The sequence below is a fragment of the Aegilops tauschii genome, chromosome 2 (assembly GCF_002575655.3).
Source record: "Aegilops tauschii subsp. strangulata cultivar AL8/78 chromosome 2, Aet v6.0, whole genome shotgun sequence".
Classification (NCBI taxonomy): domain Eukaryota; kingdom Viridiplantae; phylum Streptophyta; class Magnoliopsida; order Poales; family Poaceae; genus Aegilops; species Aegilops tauschii.
This window is the reverse complement of record NC_053036.3, coordinates 234,749,366-234,769,962: the sequence shown is the minus strand read 5'-3', so window position 1 is coordinate 234,769,962 and position 20,597 is coordinate 234,749,366.

The window sequence follows — 20,597 nt, the reverse complement described above, 5'->3', positions numbered from 1 at the left end:
TTTTATATTCCTCACTTGGGACAATGCTCTAGAGAATGATGATCATCACAGTTCTATTTATTTACAACTCAATGATTACAACTCGATACTAGAACAAAGTATGACTCTATATGAATGCCTCCGGCGGTGTACCGGGATATGCAATGAACCAAGAGTGACATGTATGAAAGAATTATGAACGGTGGCTTTGCCACAAATACTATGTCAACTACATGATCATGCAAAGAAATATGACAATGATGAACGTGTCATGATAAACGGAATGGTGGAAAGTTGCATGGCAATATATCTTGGAATGGCTATGTAAATGCCATAATAGGTAGGTATGGTGGCTGTTTTGAGGAAGATATAAGGAGGTTTATGTGTGAAAGAGCATATCATATCACGGGGTTTGGATGCACCGGCGAAGTTTGCACCAACTCTCAATGTGAGAAAGGGCAATGCACGGTACCGAAGAGGCTAGCAATGATGGAAAGGTGAGAGTGTGTATAATCCATGGACTCAACATTAGTCATAAAGAACCCACATACTTATTGCAAAAATCTACAAGTCATCAAAAACCAAGCACTACGCGCATGCTCCTAGGGGGATAGATTGGTAGGAAAAGACCATCGCTCGTCCCCGACCGCCATTCATAAGGAGGACAATCAAAGAACACCTCATGTTTCAAATTTGTTACATAACGTTTACCATACGTGCATGTTACGGGACTTGCAAACTTCAACGCAAGTATTTCTCAAATTCACAACTACTCAACTAGCACGACTTTGATATCACTACCTCCATGTCTCAGAACAATCATCAAGCATCAAACTTCTCTTAGTATTGAACACACTCATAAGAAAGATTTTACTAATCTTGAATACCTAGCATATTAGGATTATTTAAGCAAATTACCATGCTATTTAAGACTCTCAAAATAATCTAAGTGAAGCATGAGAGATCAATAGTTTCTATAAAACAAATCCACCACCATGCTCTAAAACATATAAGTGAAGTACTAGAGCAAAAACTATATAGCTCAAAAGATATAAGTGAAGCACATAGAGTATTCTAATAATTTCCGAATCATGTGTGTCTCTCTCAAAAGGTGTGTACAGCAAGGATGATTGTGGTAAACTAAAAACAAAGACTCAAATCATACAAGACACTCCAAGCAAAACACATATCATGTGGTGAATAAAAATATAGCTCCAAGTAAAGTTACCGATGGAAGTAGACGAAAGAGGGGATGCCTTCCGGGGCATCCCCAAGCTTTGGCTTTTTGGTGTCCTTAGATTATCTTGGGGGTGCCATGGGAATCCCCAAACTTAGGCTCTTCCCACTCCTTGTTCCATAATCCATCAAATCTTTCACCCAAAACTTGAAAACTTCGCAACACAAAACTCAGCAGAAAATCTCGTGAGCTCCGTTAGTGAAAGAAAACAAAAGACCACTTCAAGGTACTGTAATGAACTCATTATTTATTAATATTGGTGTTAAAACTACTGTATTCCAACTTCTCTATGGTTTATAAACTCTTTTACTAGCCATAGATTCATCAAAATAAGCAAACAACACACGAAAAACAGAATCTGTCAAAAACAGAACAGTCTGTAGTAATTTGTAACAAACGCAAACTTCTGAAACTCCAAAAAATCACCCAAAATAGGACGACCTAGAAAATTTGTTTATTGATCAGCAGCAATTGGAATCAATATTTTATCACGTTCTTCTGGAATTTTCTGCAAGATCAAATAACTATCATCCAAGAAGATCCTATAGGTTTAACTTGGCACAAACACTAATTAAAACATAAAAACACATCTAACCAGAGGCTAGATCAAATATTTATTCAACGACAGAAAGGAAATATATTGGGTTGTCTCCCAACAAGCGCTTTTCTTTAAAGCCTTTTAGCTAGGCATTGATAATTTTTAATGATGCTCACATAAAAGACAAGAATTGAAGCGCGAAGAGAGCATCATGAAATATGTGACAAACACATCTAAGTCTAATATACTTCCTATGCATAGGCATCTTATATAAAAACAAATTATCATAGAAAGCAAAAACTATCATATGCAAGGAAGCGGAAAGGAACAATAGCAATCTCAACATAACGAGAGGTAATTTAGTAACATGAAAATTTCTATAACAATATTTTCCTCTCTCATAATAATTACATGTAGGATCATTATCAAATTCAATAATATAACTATCACATACAATATTCTCAACATGATCCACATGCATGCAAAGTTGACACTCTTCCAAAATAGTGGGATTAACATTAACTAAAGTCATGACCTCTCCAAACCCACTTTCATAAAAAACCTCATAAGATTGAACATTCTCCAAATATGTGGGATCTAAAGTCGACACTCTTCCAAACCCACTTTCAATACTATTGCAAACATTATTATCAATCTCATATTCATTATGGGGCTTAAATAAATTTTCAAGATCGTAAGAAGAATCACCCCAATCATGATCATTGCAACAAGTAGTAGACATAGAAAAACTAGCATCCCCAAGCTTAGGGTTTTGCATAATATTAGCACAATTGACATCAAGAGAATTTATAATAAAATTATTGCAATCATGCTTTTTATTAAAGGAGCTATCGTGAATCTCTTCAGAAATTTCTTCATCATAATTTTCAGATTCACAAATTTCAAGCAAAACTTCATAAAGATAATCTAGTGCACAAAACTCACTAGCAATTGGTTCATCATAATTGGATCTCTTAAAAAGATTAGCAAGCGGATGAGGATTTATAGATATTAGCTTCTCTGTTTAGGAATAAATACTCTACTATTTCAACCAAGCGAGCAAACGAGCCAAGAAAGACATGAAGGCAAACGAAAAGACGAATGGAAAAAGGGCGAATAAAACGGCAAGGGTGAAGTGGGGGAGAGGAAAACGAGAGGCAAATGGCAAATAATGTAATGTGGGAGATAAGGGTTTGTGATGGGTACTTGGTATGTTGACTTTTGAGTAGACGTCCCTGGCAACGGCGCCAGAAATCCTTCTTGCTACCTCTTGAGCACTGCGTTGGTTTTCCCTTGAAGAGGAAAGGGTGATGCAGCAAAGTAGCGTAAGTATTTCCCTCAGGTTTTGAGAACCAAGGTATCAATCTAGTAGGAGGCTACGCGCGAGTCCCTCGCACCTACACAAACAAATAAATCCACGCAACCAAAGCGATAAGGGGTTGTCAATCCCTACACGGTCACTTACGAGAGTGAGATCTGATACATATGATTGGATAATATTTTTGGTATTTTTATGATAAAGATGCAAAGTAAAATAAAAGGAAAGTAAAAAAGCAACGGAAATAACTAAGTGTTGGAAGATTAATATGATGAAGATAGACCCGGGGGCCATAGGTTTCACTAGTGGCTTCTCTCAAGAGCATAAGTATTTTATGGTGGGTGAACAAATTACTGTTGAGCAATTGACAGAATTGATCATAGTTATGAGAATATCTAGGTATGATCATGTATATAGGCATCACGTCCGAGACAAGTAGACCGACTCCTGCCTGCATCTACTACTATTACTCCACACATCGACCGCCATCCAGCATCCATCTAGAGTATTAAATTCGTAAGAAGAGAGTAACGCCTTAAGCAAGATGACATGATGTAGAGGGATAAATTCCTGCAATATGATAAAAAAAACCCATCTTGTTATCCTCGATGGCAACAATACAATACGTGCCTTGCTGCCCCTACTGTCACTGGGAAAGGACACCGCAAGATTGAACCCAAAGCTAAGCACTTCTCCCATTGCAAGAAAGATCAATCTAGTAGGCCAAACCAAACTGATAATTCGAAGAGACTTGCAAAGATAACCAATCATACATAAAAGAATTCAGAAGATTCAAATATTTTTCATAGATAAACTTGATCATAAACCCACAATTCATCGATCTCAACAAACACACCGCAAAAGAAGATTACATCGAATAGATCTCCACGAGAGAGGGGGAGAACATTGTATTGAGATCCAAAAAGAGAGAGGAAGCCATCTAGCTAATAACTATGGACCCGAAGGTCTGAGGTAAACTACTCACACTTCATCGGAGAGGCTATGGTGTTGATGTAGAAGCCCTCCGTGATCGATGCCCCCTCCGGCGGAGCTCCGGAACAGGCCCCAAGATGGGATCTCGTGGGTACAGAAGGTTGCGGCGGTGGAATTAGGTTTTTGGCTCCGTATGTGATCGTTTGGGGGTACGTAGGCATATATAGGAGGAAGGAGTACGTCGGTGGAGCAACATGGGGCCCACGAGGGTGGAGGGCGCGCCTGGGGGGTAGGCGCGCCCCCTACCTCGTGGCTTCCTGGAAGCTTCCTTGACTTAGGGTCCAAGTCTCCTGGATCATGTTCGTTCCAAAAATCACGTTCCCGAAGGTTTCATTCCGTTTGGACTCCGTTTGATATTCTTTTTCTGTGAAACTCTGAAATAGGCAAAAAATAGCAATTCTGGGCTGGGCCTCCGGTTAATAGGTTACTCCCAAAAATAATATAAAAGTGAATAATAAAGCCCAATAATGTCCAAAACAGAAGATAATATAGCATGGAGCAATCAAAAATTATAGATATGTTGGAGACGTATCAGATACTGACAGTGCTACAACGCCCGTACTCCAAATTTTGGGAAGCAACTCACCCAAATTCATCCATCACCACACTTCTAAGACAAGTGCCTCAGTCGCTTGCGCGTACTAAGGAAATTCCTACTGGTTCTGAAGAAAGGCAACCTTCTCTTCAAACCAACAATGAAGAAATTCCAGCTGCACCAAGACGACCTGATGGTGGATGTCATCAATACATGCCCTCAGCGTGAAGAATCAATTCCTTCGACAGACACTAACACAGTTCCAACTGCTACTGCTGAGGTAGTTGCTATGTCACTGGTTGTTACTGACCCACAAGAGTCAACTAGATCTCCTAGACCAGCACTTGATGTCGGCCAAAGAAAAAAAAATCTTCACCCAGTTCCGGCCATGACCAGGATTGCCAGAAGCCTCAAACGGCCACAATTTGATAGATCCAAATTCTTCGAAGAGAAGAATTTATTCATCAGCGAGTCACCACATGACTCAGCCAAAATCTGGCATTTGCGCTTCTAGACCAAGACGCACATGAACTACTATGCTTCACTGCTCTTTGATAAGAACAAGATCTTCACGCATCGCCATATTCCTCACATGGACATGAAATCTATGCCATGCTTCAGGCCAGTATTGGTTGGTCTATACGATTGCGGGTTGCTTAGCTTCTACTCCGACATCTGCGATTGGAATCGAGAGATAATTCTTTAGTTCTACACTACTGTGCATTTCTTAGGAAATGCTGACGACATTGCAATATGGGCTCTACACTGGATGAGTGAAGACACTCATTATAAAGCACATATTGATGAACTTCTTGTTGCTCTTCCAGTAGATCCACCCCTTGCAGAAGCTAATAAGATCAATGAAGAACCTGAGCTGCGACATCATCTGATGCAAGTGCTGAAGAAGCCATTGGCTGAAGGAGAAGCTCCAAGGACTACCTTCTTGGTGAAGAATTTGCTTTATGTGCCTCGAGCAGTCTACCGCATTCTACCCAAGACCCTCAGCCCTATCAAAGGTCATAACTCCAACACTGAAGAAGTTGTGGGAGTCCTGAACATCCGCTCTTCCACATCATACATGGTACTCCCATTAACATCCATGATTTCTTCATTAGGACATTGGTCATAGTGGCCCAATCACCTTTTGATCTAATGCCGTATGATCCATGGATCATGAGATTCATCATATCCCGGTCTTCTATTCATTACAAGGCTCAGAATCATCTCAGCTATCTGCCACAAGTATAAGTTCTTCAGAGCACCATATCTTTAGTTCCTAGCAAGGGAAAGACTGTCATTGATGAAGGAATTCATTCCCTTGATGGACAATTTCGCCAGCCTATTTCCAACTCTACATGTGATGAAACTACCAGCCAGGACACTGCTGCAAATGCTTCAAGGCCATCTCCTCCATCAGAAGCGCCACATTTCATGACTGACGGTGAACTCCTCATCAGCTTGCACCAGAAGTTGACAAAAATCACAATTAGGTTAAGCATTAGTTTGCTATAATTCAAGCAAATATGACAGTGATGCATAACCAAGTGCGCAAGAACCACTACTATGCCCACGAGATCTTTGATAGAACATGGGCCATACTCTCAAACCTGAAGACGGATGAAGAAATTGCTTAATGGAATTCTAGATGAACTTTGATTGGGTAGATCCGCCCAAGAATAAGTTCAAGAAGGTTCAAGTTCCTCCTCTTGTCCCGAGCTCAGAGTCTTCATCACGCACCGCTGACGAAACTGAAGATGTTGAAGACACTCCGACTGACCCTTCTACTTCACGCGACCCAGGCAACAATGCTGGCGCTCCTCCAACTTCGCCATGATGATATTCTTCAGTGTTGTTAGTTCTCAGTTTCATCTCCTTTTGGTCACTTGATGACAAAGGGGGAGAAGTCTGGGTTAGTCTTCAAGCGGGTCGTTATATGGGCTGTTTTTGCTGAGTTACAACTCTTGAACTTCATTTGATTCACTCTTTGATGAGTTGTAACTTAAATAATTGTTCATTGTCTGACTCTTTTGCTACTCGTTAATTGCATGCCCTGGTCTTAAATATATCTGTTCGTGCATGCACAATTTGGTCAGACACCAATTTTCATCATGCACTCAAATTCTTCAATATCTTATGATCATGCATGATTGGATTCAAAGATAAAGGGGGAGATCTCCAAAATTTCAACCTGCAATGTGTATTTGCAATCCAATGCAAATTCTACATATGTGCATCTTCAGGGGGAGTTCGTCAATATCTTGTAACCAATTTCTTCATACTTTGTATTTACACTTCAATTAATCACTACCATTGAAAACCTAACCAATTTGTCATCAATCACCAAAAAGGGAGGGATTGTAAGTGCATCAAGTACCCCCTTGGTGGTTTTGGAGTATTGAAGACAAATAGGTTGAGGGACTAATGTGTTTGTGAGTGTACACAAGAGATATAGTCACTGAAGATTTGGTTTAACACATGGAAGATGACCCCTAAACATATATTTCTTCAAGTGAAGAATTTGGTGATGGAATTGGTACGGCCTTTGACGAAATTGATGTGAAGACTTGAAGCTTGAAGACTTCTGTTTTCATAGTTTCTTTCTTCTTATTTGAGTCATAGGAAAAACCGTACTCTTAAAGGGGGTCTAGGTGAATCATAGTTTACATTTCCAAAGTGGTGCTCAAACCTATACATACACAAGCCGCTTCGAGTGAAGCCTTCGGAAATCTCCGAAACAGCTGACGAATTTGCTAGCGACAGTGACGAAGTTGATCTGGTCGCTGACGAATTTGGTCAGCCTGAGGAGTTAGGATTTTGCTAGTGTGATCTGCCTATCGTGAGGGTTGAGTGCCCCGGCGAATTTGAGAGTTCAAATTCCGACCGTTGCTGCATCACTGGCCAGCTGTCAAGTGGATCCTTATCCTGACAATGGTCATATAATAGAAGGTCATTTATGACAATTGATGTCGGGTTGCCCCCTGGCTAGAAATAACCACCCCCATAACCTCTTGTTGGTTGGCTTCTTAGACAGAGCTTGACACTTACAATTTGAGAGCAACCCATCCTTTGAGGACTTTGAGAGAATACCAAGTGAGGAAAAACCCAGAGCCAAAGTGATTGAGCATCACTGAAAAGATTGATATGTGTGATCCGATGCCTGTTACCTTTGTGGACAGTCATTCTTCCAGATGGTTAGGCGTCATGTTCTAAGAACCCAAGAGTCATTGTGGTGTGCTGGTTAACAAGTCTGTGAAGGTTTTGGAAGTCTACCTTATAGACTTACCACGAGTGATTGGGCGAGGTCTAAGTGACCTTAGATAAAGAGGAATACGTTGTCGGATTCGGGGCTCCGCAGACCCAAGATAGATTCGAACTCTAGGGTGCGTGCGAAGAACTCAACCTCCCAGGTCTGCCAACTCATCGATCTCATGGCTAGCTCGATGAACTGGAAGGAAATGGGATAAGGCAGTTTACCCAGGTTCGGGCCACCTTGCGGTGTAACACCCTACTCCTACTTTGTGGTGGATTACCCTCAAGGTGGGCTGAGGATGAACTAGTACCATGCAAGAACAACCTCAGGAGGTGTGTTCTTATGTTTGAGTGAGCTGGTGAGGGTGTGGATCGAATGGATTCGGATCGTCCCCTATGGTGGTGGCTAGGCTCTATTTATAATGGCCTTGGTCCTCTTCCCAAAATGAAGGCGGGAAGGTATCCCACAACGGCCAAATTTGAAGGGAGAAAACTAGTACATCTTATCCTGACGAAAGGTGTTCTTCGCCAGCAAAGCTTCTGGTCGTGACCCCGTGGTGGGATCAGCGATGACCTCCATCTTGCCGTCCTGGAGGTCTTGGTCTTGTAGCATGGAAATGGAAAGCTTTGGTTGCTGCCTCGGGACTCCGCGCCTGCACTTGCCTCTTTAGCACCAAAGAGGAAACCTGTTGTACTGCACCCGCTGGCGCCCGCCTGGCCTTGGTCGTCATGGCTTGCGTCATCCGAACCTCACGAGGTGAGGGCCTGTATAGGAATCTTGGCTCCTCAGGAGCCAGCCTAAGGAGGCAGCCCCTTCCAGAGGACTTGGCGTCGTCCGCCTTGCGAGGCTTGGCCCCTCGCGAGGGTCTTGTGTTTTTAGTGCTGAAGATGGGCTGTACCAGGCCTTCGATTGAGCCATGCGGTGGGCCGCAGGTAGGCAAGTCTGGGTACGCTGGTTCCTAGAACACCGACAGTAGCCCCCGGGCCCATGGCGCGCTCAAACTTGGCTTCGAGGCGAAATCAAAGGGCAAGGGCAGAGCGCCGTGGGCCTCAACCGCCCGCGGACCCGGTCGACGCATGGCGCTTGATGGGACGTGGGCGCCTCCGCTTCCCCACGCTGTGTCGGCAACTGTCCGACTTGACTAGAGCCTGCTGCATGCTGAAAGATCATCATTATTGGGGGCCGTGGAGTCCGGCGGTTGGCCTCCCCTGGCTATAAATGAGGGGAGGGGCAGAGCCCCCCTGCTCATCTCCGTCTTCTCGCAGCTTGCTCCTTCTTCTCCTTCTTCCTTGTCTTGTCATCTTGCCGAAGCGTCCATGGCGCCAACGAGGAGGTTCTCCGCCGCTGAAAAGGGCAAGCCCCCAAAAGATGGGCCGGGTTCACCAACGCCCAAGAGAGGCCACGGACGCCCCCGCAAGCATGCCGCGACCCTAGCGGCGGCCCCTCGAGGGTGCGGGCACACTTCTTTGGGAGCAGGCGTCGCCTTAGGTAGCCGCGGAGGCGCTTCCACTCGTGGTGGGAGCCGCCGAGGACGGGGCAGCCCCTGCGATGGGGGAGGCGCGCTGTGGTCGCCCGGCCTCCTTGGCCGCGCTCCCACTCGATGGATGCATTACCAGAGTTTGTCGTGTGGTCGGAGAGGCCCGCTGGCACCTAGCTCCCACTCCCGCGCTTCTTTGTGGGTGCGGTGCCGACGGCTGCTGCAGCAGGGCCTCATGGGTGGGGGTCGAAGTCACCGCCGTGGGCAACGTGTCCTTGGCCCTCGGTTGGCAGCCATTTACCCGCGCATGGGGCCTGAGCGGCATGTGCACCCTCCATTTCAGGTACGATGGCCTCGCGACCCTCTATGTGAGGGTGTTCGGGGAAGACGGCCGTCGTGCGGGGTGCTGCCCGGAGGATGGCAGCGGCGACAACGAGCTTGCCCTTGGCGACGGCGATGATGATGAGAGTGAGCTTGCCCTTAGCGACAGCCGCCCTACCTCCAGCAGCAGTGGCTCCTCCTCCGGTGAGAGCACCAGCGACGGTAGCTACGACGAACCACCATGCCGCCGGGCTCGGGTCGGGGAAGGCGACGAGTTGCCTCGTCGTCGTGCCTCGGTGAAGAGGGAGGAATACTCAGACTGAACTCGGGCACTGCTGGAGCCGAGCCTCAGGAGCCGCCGCAGTTGCGCGGTCTGCTTTTGCTTTTTCCTGCATTTGAAAAAAGTAGGGGGCCCTGTTGGGGCGTCTAATGAACCACGGCGCTCGTGCCACTATGATATGCTTGTTATTTTGATAATATGCCATGATATCCGTGCCGCTACCGGGTGTGGTTAGGGTGACTTAGCTCAATGTGCTCGTGGTAGATCCTCATGCTGCGGGGCATGCCCTTTCTAGGGGCCGCTTCCAAGGGCTTCCTTCTTGAAGACTCGACAATCGCTGAGCCTCAGGGGGCGTCGTGTAGCTGCAGGGTTAGAAAGCCTCAGGAGGCGTCTCGTCCTTTCTTGCGCAAGCCCCCGAGTGCGGATTGATTGTGGCTGGTGCACCACGTCGCGATGCCCAGAGGCATGGACTTGGGGGGGTGCGTAGGCCCACGAGCTCGTTTGAGAGCGTCTCGTGAGGATTAAGGACGCCGACGCTGGGGTAACGAGGCTTCGGCGAGGTGTGGTCGCGGGCGAGCCCAAGCCGACACACACCTACCTAGCCCCTGTGCTCGAGATGCGCGAGGAGGAGCGGCGGGCAACTGACACTCTTCCTAGGACAAGGTCGGAAAGGCGAGCAAAAAGAGAGAAAACCCCAACTCTTGTGTAACGCCCACGATGTGGCTATATCTCCCACGTGTCGGGGCACGACTTAGAGGCATAACCGCATAGTGGGCGTTACAAGTTGGTAATCAGAGCCATCCCCGACTTAGGAGCCCCCTGCTTGATCGAATCGTTGACGTTGTTGAGTCTAGAAGAAAAATGTTTTGAGTCTTAGGATTATATATATCGGAGAGTAGGATTCTTTTTACTCCTCAGTCCCTTCGTCGCTCTGGTGAGGTCTCCTGACGTACAAGTTTTGACTACTCTCTCCTCAAATTTCACTAAAAAAAAATTTAGTATCACGCGGGTATCTTGGAATCGTTCCGATGGATTTGTGACGAGAACATTGTTCTTGGTGCCTCCTGACATTTAGGTGTTGTGGCAGTGTCCCGGGGAGTTGAGCTCCGAGGTGTTGTCGTCACAATTTTATCGTTGCAGTTCTGGAATACCTGAGTTCGCCGACATCGAAATCTCTTTTATGCAGTTGTTGGTGAGATCACCTCGACGCCACCCAGTACTGGGGCGGGAGTTCGGCAGTATTGCCATAACTTGTATAACGGATGTTTTTCGAAGGTTGAGGTAAACGATTTCCGAAGATTTCTTGGTTATGTGTTGACGGATGGATACAGTTGGATCTAGGGATGGCTAGTTTGGGTGATATATTTTGTGTCCCCTGTATCCCCTACACCAGATTGCATAACCAGAAAGTTTTGGGAGTTTATAAGTGGGAATTCTAGTAGCCTTAGGATATCTTTCCGACAGACGCATGATATGAGATTGGGGTTCGACGTCTAGTGGTCCGCCTGTATACAGTTGTCTCGTTGTGTCTTAAAGAGTCCATGGCTTTGCCGACTCGGGGACGCTTCGTATGTCATGTGCACAGCCTTGTACATGATGGTGTTGTACGATTGAGCCCATGTGGGCCCCACCACGAAAACTTCGGACGAAATATCTATCATATGTTTGTTCCGGCTTATTTTGCAAGCCAATACTTTGTTTTATTTTGTATTGTGGCATTCGAGTTTCTTCGAATTCTATGTTCATTCCATATCTTTTTCAAGTGGCTTCTCAACTTATGGAAGTGTGATGTTTTACTACGGAATTCATTCGTTCATCTTCGTTCGAATGTTTATTGTGAAGACTATATGTTGCAATTTCTATCCGTTGATTCTACTTATCTATTTGTCTATCAAGATGCTAACGGATGTCACCCTCTTCAGGATGGCTCCGCCAACGCGTCAGAATCCGGATCGCAATGAAGGGAGTCAAGCGAACCCTCCGCCACCACCTCCACCTCTGGAGGCATGGCAAGCTATCATGGCAGCCACCAACGCCAATGCTCAGATGATTCTGCAAATCTTGCAAGAACGTACTCAAGGGCAAGGCAATCAACGCAATCAAGGTCAAGGCAACAATCAGTTTCACTTTGCCACTCTCAACCAGTTTCTCGCAAATTAGCCCAAGTCTTTCAGCTACTGTGCCGAGGCCACGGATGCCGATGATTGGCTCGTGGACATCAACAAGCATTTTGAATGTAGCAATGTCAGGCCTGAGGACTGTGTCAAGTTCGCTTCTTTCCAGCTCAAGGACCAAGCTGCTGATTGGTATCAACAATACAAAGATTCCAGAGGAGGTCGTGTGATCACTTGGACTGACTTCTGTCGGGACTTCAAAGCACACCACATTCCACAAAGTGTTGTTGAGAGCAAGCGTGAGGAGTTCCGCAATCTCAAGCAAGGCAACATGTCTGTGTATCAATACAACATTCAGTTTCAGAAACTTGCTCGCTTCGCTAAACTAGACGTTCCTGATGAAAAGAGCATGATCTATCACTTCAGAGGTGGCCTTAAAGAGGATTTGCAGTTAGCTCTCGTTCTTGTTGAGCCTACTCACTTTGATCAATTCTACAATATGGCACTGAAGCAAGAGGCTGCTCAGCTCAAGTGTGAGGCTTCTAAGAAGAGAGTCAGAGACGCAGTTCAGTCTTCTTCTTCCTCACTTGTGACAGCTAAGCAATAGAAGTTCTGGTTGCCTCCTCCTCCTCCGTTTCGTCAGCCTTATCAGCAGAAGAACAAAGGTGGCCAGAGTTCTTCCAACTCTTCCAACTCTGGCTATCAGAACAAGTCTCAGAATCAAGCTCCAAAGTCCAATGCTCCTTATCACCGTCCACTCTCAGAGGTGACTTGCAACAAATGTCAGCAGAAAGGTCACTATGCTAACAAGTGCTTCAACCAAAGGCGTCTTCCTCCTCCTCCCCCTGTCAGATCTTCCAGCAATGCAATGGTCAAGCATAATCCAAAGTTTGCTAAGGTGAACATGATGAATGCAGCTCAAGCGGAGGAATCTACTGATGTGATAATGGGTAATCTTCCTGTTAATGATATTCCCGCAAAAGTTCTTTTTGATACTGGTGCATCGCTTTCTTTCATATCAAGACCTTTTGCATCCAAGCATGAATTGCATTTCCAAGGATTGCCTAGGCCGTTAGCAGTTGTCTCTCCGGGCAAATGCATGAATGCAAGTTCCATGGTTCCGAATGTTTCCATCAAGATGGGTGACTATAAATTTCAGTCTTCTCCAATTGTTCTTGGTGACTCGGATATTGATCTAATTCTCGGGATGGACTGGCTTTCTAAGCACAAAGCTCAACTTGATTGTGCTGCCAGGGAAATTCAATTGACACACTCGTCTGAGGATGTGATTATTTTTGCCGCTCGTGATGAAACTATTCGGTTTTTCTCTCTCAATGAGAAGGGCGAATTGACTGCCATCTCTCAAATTCCAGTCGTTTGCGAGTATCAAGATGTCTTTCCAGAAGAGCTTCCGGGTATGCCTCCTCATCGGCCAGTTGAGTTCGTTATCGAACTAGAGCCTGGCACTGAACCCGTTTGCAAGCGTCCATACAAGCTTGGACCTAACGAGCTGAAGGAATTGAAGAAGCAGCTCGATGAACAAGAACGTCTGGGTTTGATCAGACTGAGTTCTTCTCCATGGGGTTGTGGTGTTCTTTTTGTCAAGAAGAAGGATGGCACGGACCGACTTTGTGTCGACTACCGTCCATTGAACAAGAAGACAATCAAGAACAAGTATCCACTTCCCAACATCAACGAGCTATTTGAGCAACTCAAGGGCACCAAAGTATTCTCGAAGCTTGACCTTCGTATGGGTTATCATCAGATTCGCATTCGTGAAGAAGATATTCCCAAGACAGCATTCAGAACAAGCTTTGGTTCTTATGAATATACTGTCGTGTCTTTCGGCCTTGTCAATGCTCCTCCGGTGTTCTCTCGGATGATGAATTTCATCTTCAACCCCTATACCAATGAATTTGTTCTGGTGTATCTCGATGATATCTTGGTCTTCTCCAAGAACAAGCAGGATCATGACAAACATTTGCGATTGGTGCTCGACAAGCTCAGAGAGTATCAATTCTATGCGAAGTTCTCTAAATGTGAGTTTTGGCTCGATGAAGTTCTTTTCCTTGGTCACATCATCTCTGCCAAAGGCATCGCTGTTAACCCCGAGAAGGTGTCCGCAGTTCTGGATTGGGAACCTCCTCAAAATGTCAAGCAGCTCCGCAGTTTTCTGGGTCTTGCAAGCTATTGCCGAAGATTCGTTGAGAATTTCTCCAAGATTGCGAAGCCTCTTTCCAACCTCCTACAGAAGCATGTGAAGTATGTCTGGTCTCCTGAGTGTGATGTTGCTTTCAACACTCTCAAAGAGAAACTAGTCACAGCTCCTGTCTTGACTCCTCCTGATGAATCCAAGCCGTATGAAGTTTTCTGTGATGCTTCTCTCCAAGGTCTCGGTGTTGTGTTAATGCAAGAGAAGAAAGTTGTGGCCTATACCTCTCGGCAGTTGAAGCCCAACGAGAAGAACTACCCCACTCACGATCTTGAGTTGGCGGCAGTTGTCCATGCATTGATTACATGGAGACATCTTTTGTTGGGTAGACAAGTGGACATTTTCACTGATCACAAGAGTCTCAAGTATATCTTCACTCAGCCCAACCTCAACCTCAGGCAGACTCGATGGGTCGAAATGATTCAAGAGTATAATCCGAGTATCGAATATACTCCAGGCAAGGCCAATGTCATTGCAGATGCCTTAAGCAGGAAGGCTTATTGCAACAGCTTAATCCTCAAGCCTTTCCAACCGGATCTTTGTGAAGCTTTCCGCAAGCTGAATCTCCAAGTTGTTCCTCAAGGCTTTCTTGCCAACCTCATAGTATCTCCTACTTTGGAAGATCAAATTCGTGAGGCACAACTCCTTGATGCCATGGTGAAGAAGGTGAAACGTGGTATCGACAAGGGTCTTTCCAAATACAAGTGCTATCGCATTGATGACAGAGACACTTTGTTCTTCGAGGACCGGATTGTGGTCCCTAAAGGTGATCTAAGGAAAGTCATAATGAACGAAGCGCACAATTCTCTCCTTTCCATTCATCCTGGAAGCACGAAGATGTATCATGACCTCAAGCAGTCGTATTGGTGGACTCGAATGAAGCGAGAAATTGCTCAATTCGTGAATGAATGTGATGTCTGTCAAAGAGTGAAAGCAGAACACCAACGACCAGCTGGTCTCCTCCAACCTCTTGCTATCCCAGAATGGAAGTTTGATCATATCGAAATGGACTTCGTGACTGGATTTCCCAAGTCCAAGCACGGAAATGATGCTATCTTCCTTGTCATTGACAAGCTCTCTAAAGTGGCTCATTTCCTTCCTATCAAAGAATCCATCAGAGCAGCTCAGCTGGCAGAGCTTTACACCTCCAGAATTGTCTCCTTGCACGGCATTCCACAGTTGATTTCTTCAGATCGTGGAAGCATCTTCACCTCTAAGTTCTGGGACTCCTTCCAGAAGGCCATGGGCACAAATATTCGCTTCAGCATAGCTTTTCACCCTCAAACTAGTGGCCAAGTCGAGCGAGTCAATCAAATTCTTGAAGATATGCTCAGGGCTTGTGTCATTTCCTTTGGCATGAAATGGGAAGATTGTCTTCCTTATGCTGAATTCTCCTACAACAACAGCTTCCAAGCGAGTTCGGGCAAGGCCCCATTCGAGATCCTCTATGGCAGAAAGTGCCGTACTCCTCTCAATTGGTCAGAGACTGGTGAACGCCAACTTCTTGGCAATGACTTAATCTTTGAAGCTGAAGAAATGTGTAAAGTCATCCGTGATAATCTCAAAGCCGCGCAATCGCGCCAGAAGAGTTACTATGATAGTAAGCACTGTGATTTGGCTTTCGAGATCGGAGACCATGTCTACCTCCGTGTCTCCCCAATGAAAGGCACTCGTCGCTTCGGTATCAAAGGGAAGCTTGCCCCTAGATATGTGGGTCCTTTCAAGATCATTGGTAAAAGAGGTGACCTCGCCTATCAACTTGAGCTTCCTTCCAACTTCGCGAACGTGCACGATGTGTTCCATGTGTCACAGCTCCGCATGTGCTTCAAGGCGCCTGAGCGCACTATCGACTTTGAAGAGATTGACCTTCAAGAAGATTTGTCTTATCATTTGCACCCCGTTGCTATTCTTGAAGAAACTGAGCGCAAGACTCGCAACAAGTCTATCAAATTCCTGAAAGTGAAGTGGTCGCATCATTCCGACCGGGAAGCCACCTGGGAACACGAGGACCATCTCCGTTCCAAATATCCGGAGTTCTTTCAGTCCTAGATCTCGGGACGAGATCCTCTCGTAGTGGTGGAGTGTTGTAACACCCTGCATGTAACTTGCCATATCTGTAACTCCGACTCTTGCCATTTTCGGCTATGTGATATGTTTTTCCCTCCATTGTCGGGTTTTGTCTTTCGTTTTGTATTTTGTCATGTCATGCATTTTCATATCATGTCATCATGTGCATTGCATTCGCATACGTGTTCGTCTCATGCATCCGAGCATTTTCCCCGTTGTCCGTTTTCCAATCCGGCGCTCCTATCTCCTCCGGTGCACCCCTCTTGTTTTTTTTCGTGTGCGTGTGTCAAACTTTCTCGTAATGCACCGAGGCTTGTCAAATGGTCTTAATATACCACCCAGAGACTACCGGTCAAGTTTCGTTCCATTCGGAGGTCGTTGGGTACTCCAACGGTTAACCGGGCATCAGCAATGTCCATTTGAGTATCCAGCAAAAACCCCCTCCAAAACCAGCCCAAAACCCACCAAACTCTCTTCCATGCTCTAGGTCGTTCGATCACGATCGTGTGGGCGAAAACCGCACCTCATTTGGAGCCTCCTAGCTCCCTCTACCTATTTATATGTGGGCATCCCGAAAAACGAAACTGCGGACGAAACCCTAGACTTTTCCCTCCGCGCCGCCGGACGTGTCCAGCCGCCGCCGGACAACGTCCGCCACCGCGCCCCGTCCAATCCCGTGGCGACACGTGGCCGTCGCCGTCCTCGCCCCGCCGCTGGCCCGCGGACCCATCGCCGGCCCCCGCGGGCCCGCGCGCCGCCCCGCGCCCGCCGCCGTGCCCGCGCGCCGCCGGGTCCCGTCGCCGCCGCCTGCCCTCGCCGGCACCGGCCGCCGCCGCCGGATCTCCTCCGCTGCCGGGCTCCTCCTCCGGCCACCCGCGGCCCCGCCGCCCGTGTCCGCCGGCCGCCGGCCTCCTCCTCCGGCCGCAGCCCGGGGCTCCGCCGCCCCTCCTCCTCCGGCCTCCCTCGCCGACGCGCCTTCCTCTCCTTCTTCTTCCCCGTCGCCGGCTAGGGCCGCTCGGTCTCTGTCTCGATCGGATCTGGTGTGTACGTTGACTTTTTCTCGCCCCTAAATTCCTCTCAAGTCCTGAAACTTTTTCAGCATGTGCCTAAGTTTGTGATGCTATAACTTCTTGCATGTAGCTCCGATTCGCGCGTATAATATGGCAAATTGTTCATCTCGTGATGCTATTTATTTTGTTAAATTGCACCATGTTCATTAGAGGTCATCGTGATGCCCAAATCTTCGTTGGAAGAGGGCTAGTTGCTGTTAATCTCTGGTTCTTATCAGAACTTGGACATTTGTCATTTTTGTATCATTTAATCTGTGCATCTTTTGAGCATGATCTCTACATGTGTTTTGAAGTATCCATGCCATATTTCCAGTGGTATAGTCCATGTATTTTTGTGATCTCTGTGATGACTAGCACAAGCATGCAAAGTAGGCCCCGTAATATTTCTGATTTCAGGGACAGTGATTTCTCCAAGTCCTTGTCTGCTGTAATTTTGTTGCCATGTAAACTTGATGCTACAGAGAGATCCATGCATATTTTGGTGATGTTCAGTAAGGATGTTTTGTAGCTATAGTTGTAGTTGATACATTCGTGCAATTGTTTGCAATTATGAGGTGCCTTAGCATGACTCAATCTTACTCTACTTTTGCTATAAGATATTTCTGGCAGATTCTTAACATGATATGCATTTTTTCCAAGCTTATTGAAGTTGATCCATACATGCTATGTAATTGTTCTTGCCATGGATAGCTTCATAAACATGCCATCTTGCTGTAGGTGTGCTTGGTTTGTCATGCGTTGCTCTGTAGTGAGTGCATCAAGCTCACAAAGAGGCATACATATTAATATTTCTGCCATGCTCTGTTTTCTGCTAAGTCTGAAACCTGATAACGAAACTTTCTATGTTTACATGCTTGCCATCATATCTTCTGGTCCTTTTTGGCTTAAGATCAGTAAGGGACTTTTGTCATGTGCATTTAATAGAACACTACCATGCCTTGTTTTGCTATTTTAAGTTCCTGTAGCATGTTAATTTCATACTCTGAACATTGCTACCTGATGCTGTTTTCTGCCATGTCCAGTTTTCACCAAGTCTGTGAACCTGTAATCTTTTGCACTTTTGCCATGCTTGTTTGAGCTTGATATGTTGTGAACTAGCCGTAGCTCAATGTTCATGTTTTGTCAAGCATCTCCTGTAGATTACTGCCATGTGCTTTTTTGCTATGTTGGGTTGCTGTAGCATTGTTGCTTCTTGAATTTTAAGTGCTATCTTGCTGTTAATCGCAGATTCGTGTCATTCTTGTTTTGCTTGCCATTTGCAAACCGTGCATCCGATTCCGGTGATCTTTATATCGATTTCGACCGAAATCATCTCACCTCTCCAGTGGCATGCTTGGTTTGCCAAGTTAATTCCATGTTCATCTTTTTCCTTCCGGAGCACGCATACGCATCGCATATCATATCTTGCATATCATACATGTTTTGCATATGTTGCTTGTGCATTTCTCGTTGTTGATTGTGGTTCCGCTTGTTTGTGTTCTTGTCTTGGGTAGAGCTGGGAGACGAGTTCGTGAACAAGGAACCTGTCGAGTACGCGTACGAGGATCAAGCTTTCGACAACTCTGAGAACCTTGCAGGCAAGATGACCACCCCTCGATATCACTTCTATCTTTGCTATGCCAGTTGTTCGCCCTATTGCCATGCTCGCTACCTATCTTTTGCTATATCATGTCTCCCATTTTAGCCATGTCAGCCCTAACCATCCTTTCCTAGCAAACCGTTGTTTGGCTATGTTACCGCTTTTGCTCAGCCCCTCTTATAGCGTTGCTAGTTGCAGGTGAAGTTGAAGTTTGTTCCATGTCGGAACATGGATATGTTGGGATATCACAATATCTCTTATTTAAATAATGCATCTATATATTTGGTAAAGGGTGGAAGGCTCGGCCTTATGCCTGGTGTTTTGTTCCACTCTTGCCACCCTAGTTACTGTTATACCGGGATTATGTTCCTTGAGTTTGCGTTCCTTACGTGGTCGGGTGATTTATGGGAACCCCTTAACAGTTCGCCTTGAATAAAACTCCTCCAGCAAGGCCCAACCTTGGTTTTACCATTTGCGACCTATAGCTTTTTCCCCCGGGTTTTCTAGAGCCCGAGGGTCATCTTTAGTTTAAACCCCGGGCCAGTGCTCCTCTGAGTATTGGTCCAAACTGTCAGTCGCCGGTGGCCACCAGGGGCAACTCTGGGCTCGCCTATCGGAAGCTTGGAAAATCCGGTGTGCCCTGAGAACGAGATATGTGCAGCTCCTATCGAGATTTGTCGGCACATTCGGGCGGCTTTGCTGGTGTTGTTTTACCATTGTCGAGATGTCTTGTAAACCGGGATTCCGAGACTGATCGGGTCTTTCCGGGAGAAGGTTTATCCTTCGTTGACCGTGAGAGCTTATGATGGGCTAAGTTGGGACACCCCTGCAGGGTATTATCTTTCGAAAGCCGTGCCCGCGGTTATGAGGCAGATGGGAATTTGTTAATGTCCGGTTGTAGATAACTTGTCACTTGACCCAAGTAAAATACATCAATTGCGTGAGTAGCCGTGATGGTCTCTTCTCGGCGGAGTCCGGGAAGTGAACACGGTCTGAGTTATGCATGACGTAAGTAGGTGTTCAGGACCTTTTCTTGGTCATTGCTAGATGACGTCCGTTCCGTTGCTTCTCTTCTCGCTCTCATTTGCGCAAGTTAGCCACCATATATGCTTTTGCCGCTGAAGCTCCACCTCATTGCACCATCCTTTCCTATAAGCTTAAATAGTCTTGATCTCGCGGGTGTGAGATTGCTGAGTCCCCGTGACTCACAGATTCTACCAAAATAGTTGCAGGTGCCGACGATGCCAGTGCAGACGATGGCGTCGATCTGAAGTGGGAGTTCGACGAGGAACGTGGTCGTTACTATGTGTCTTTTCCTGATGATCAGTAGTGGAGCCCAGTTGGGACGATCGGGGATCTAGCATTTGGGGTTGTCTTATTTTCATCTGGTTTTTGACCGTAGTCGGTCTATATGATTGTATTTTGGATGATGTATGAATGATATTTATGTATTGTGTGAAGTGGCGATTGTAAGCCAACTCTTTATCCCTTTCTTGTTCATTACATGGGATTGTGTGAAGATGACCCTTCTTGCGACAAAACCACTATGCGGTAATTCCTCTAAGTCGTGCCCCGACACGTGGGAGATATAGCCGCATCGTGGGTGTTACATCTTGTGAACGAAAGG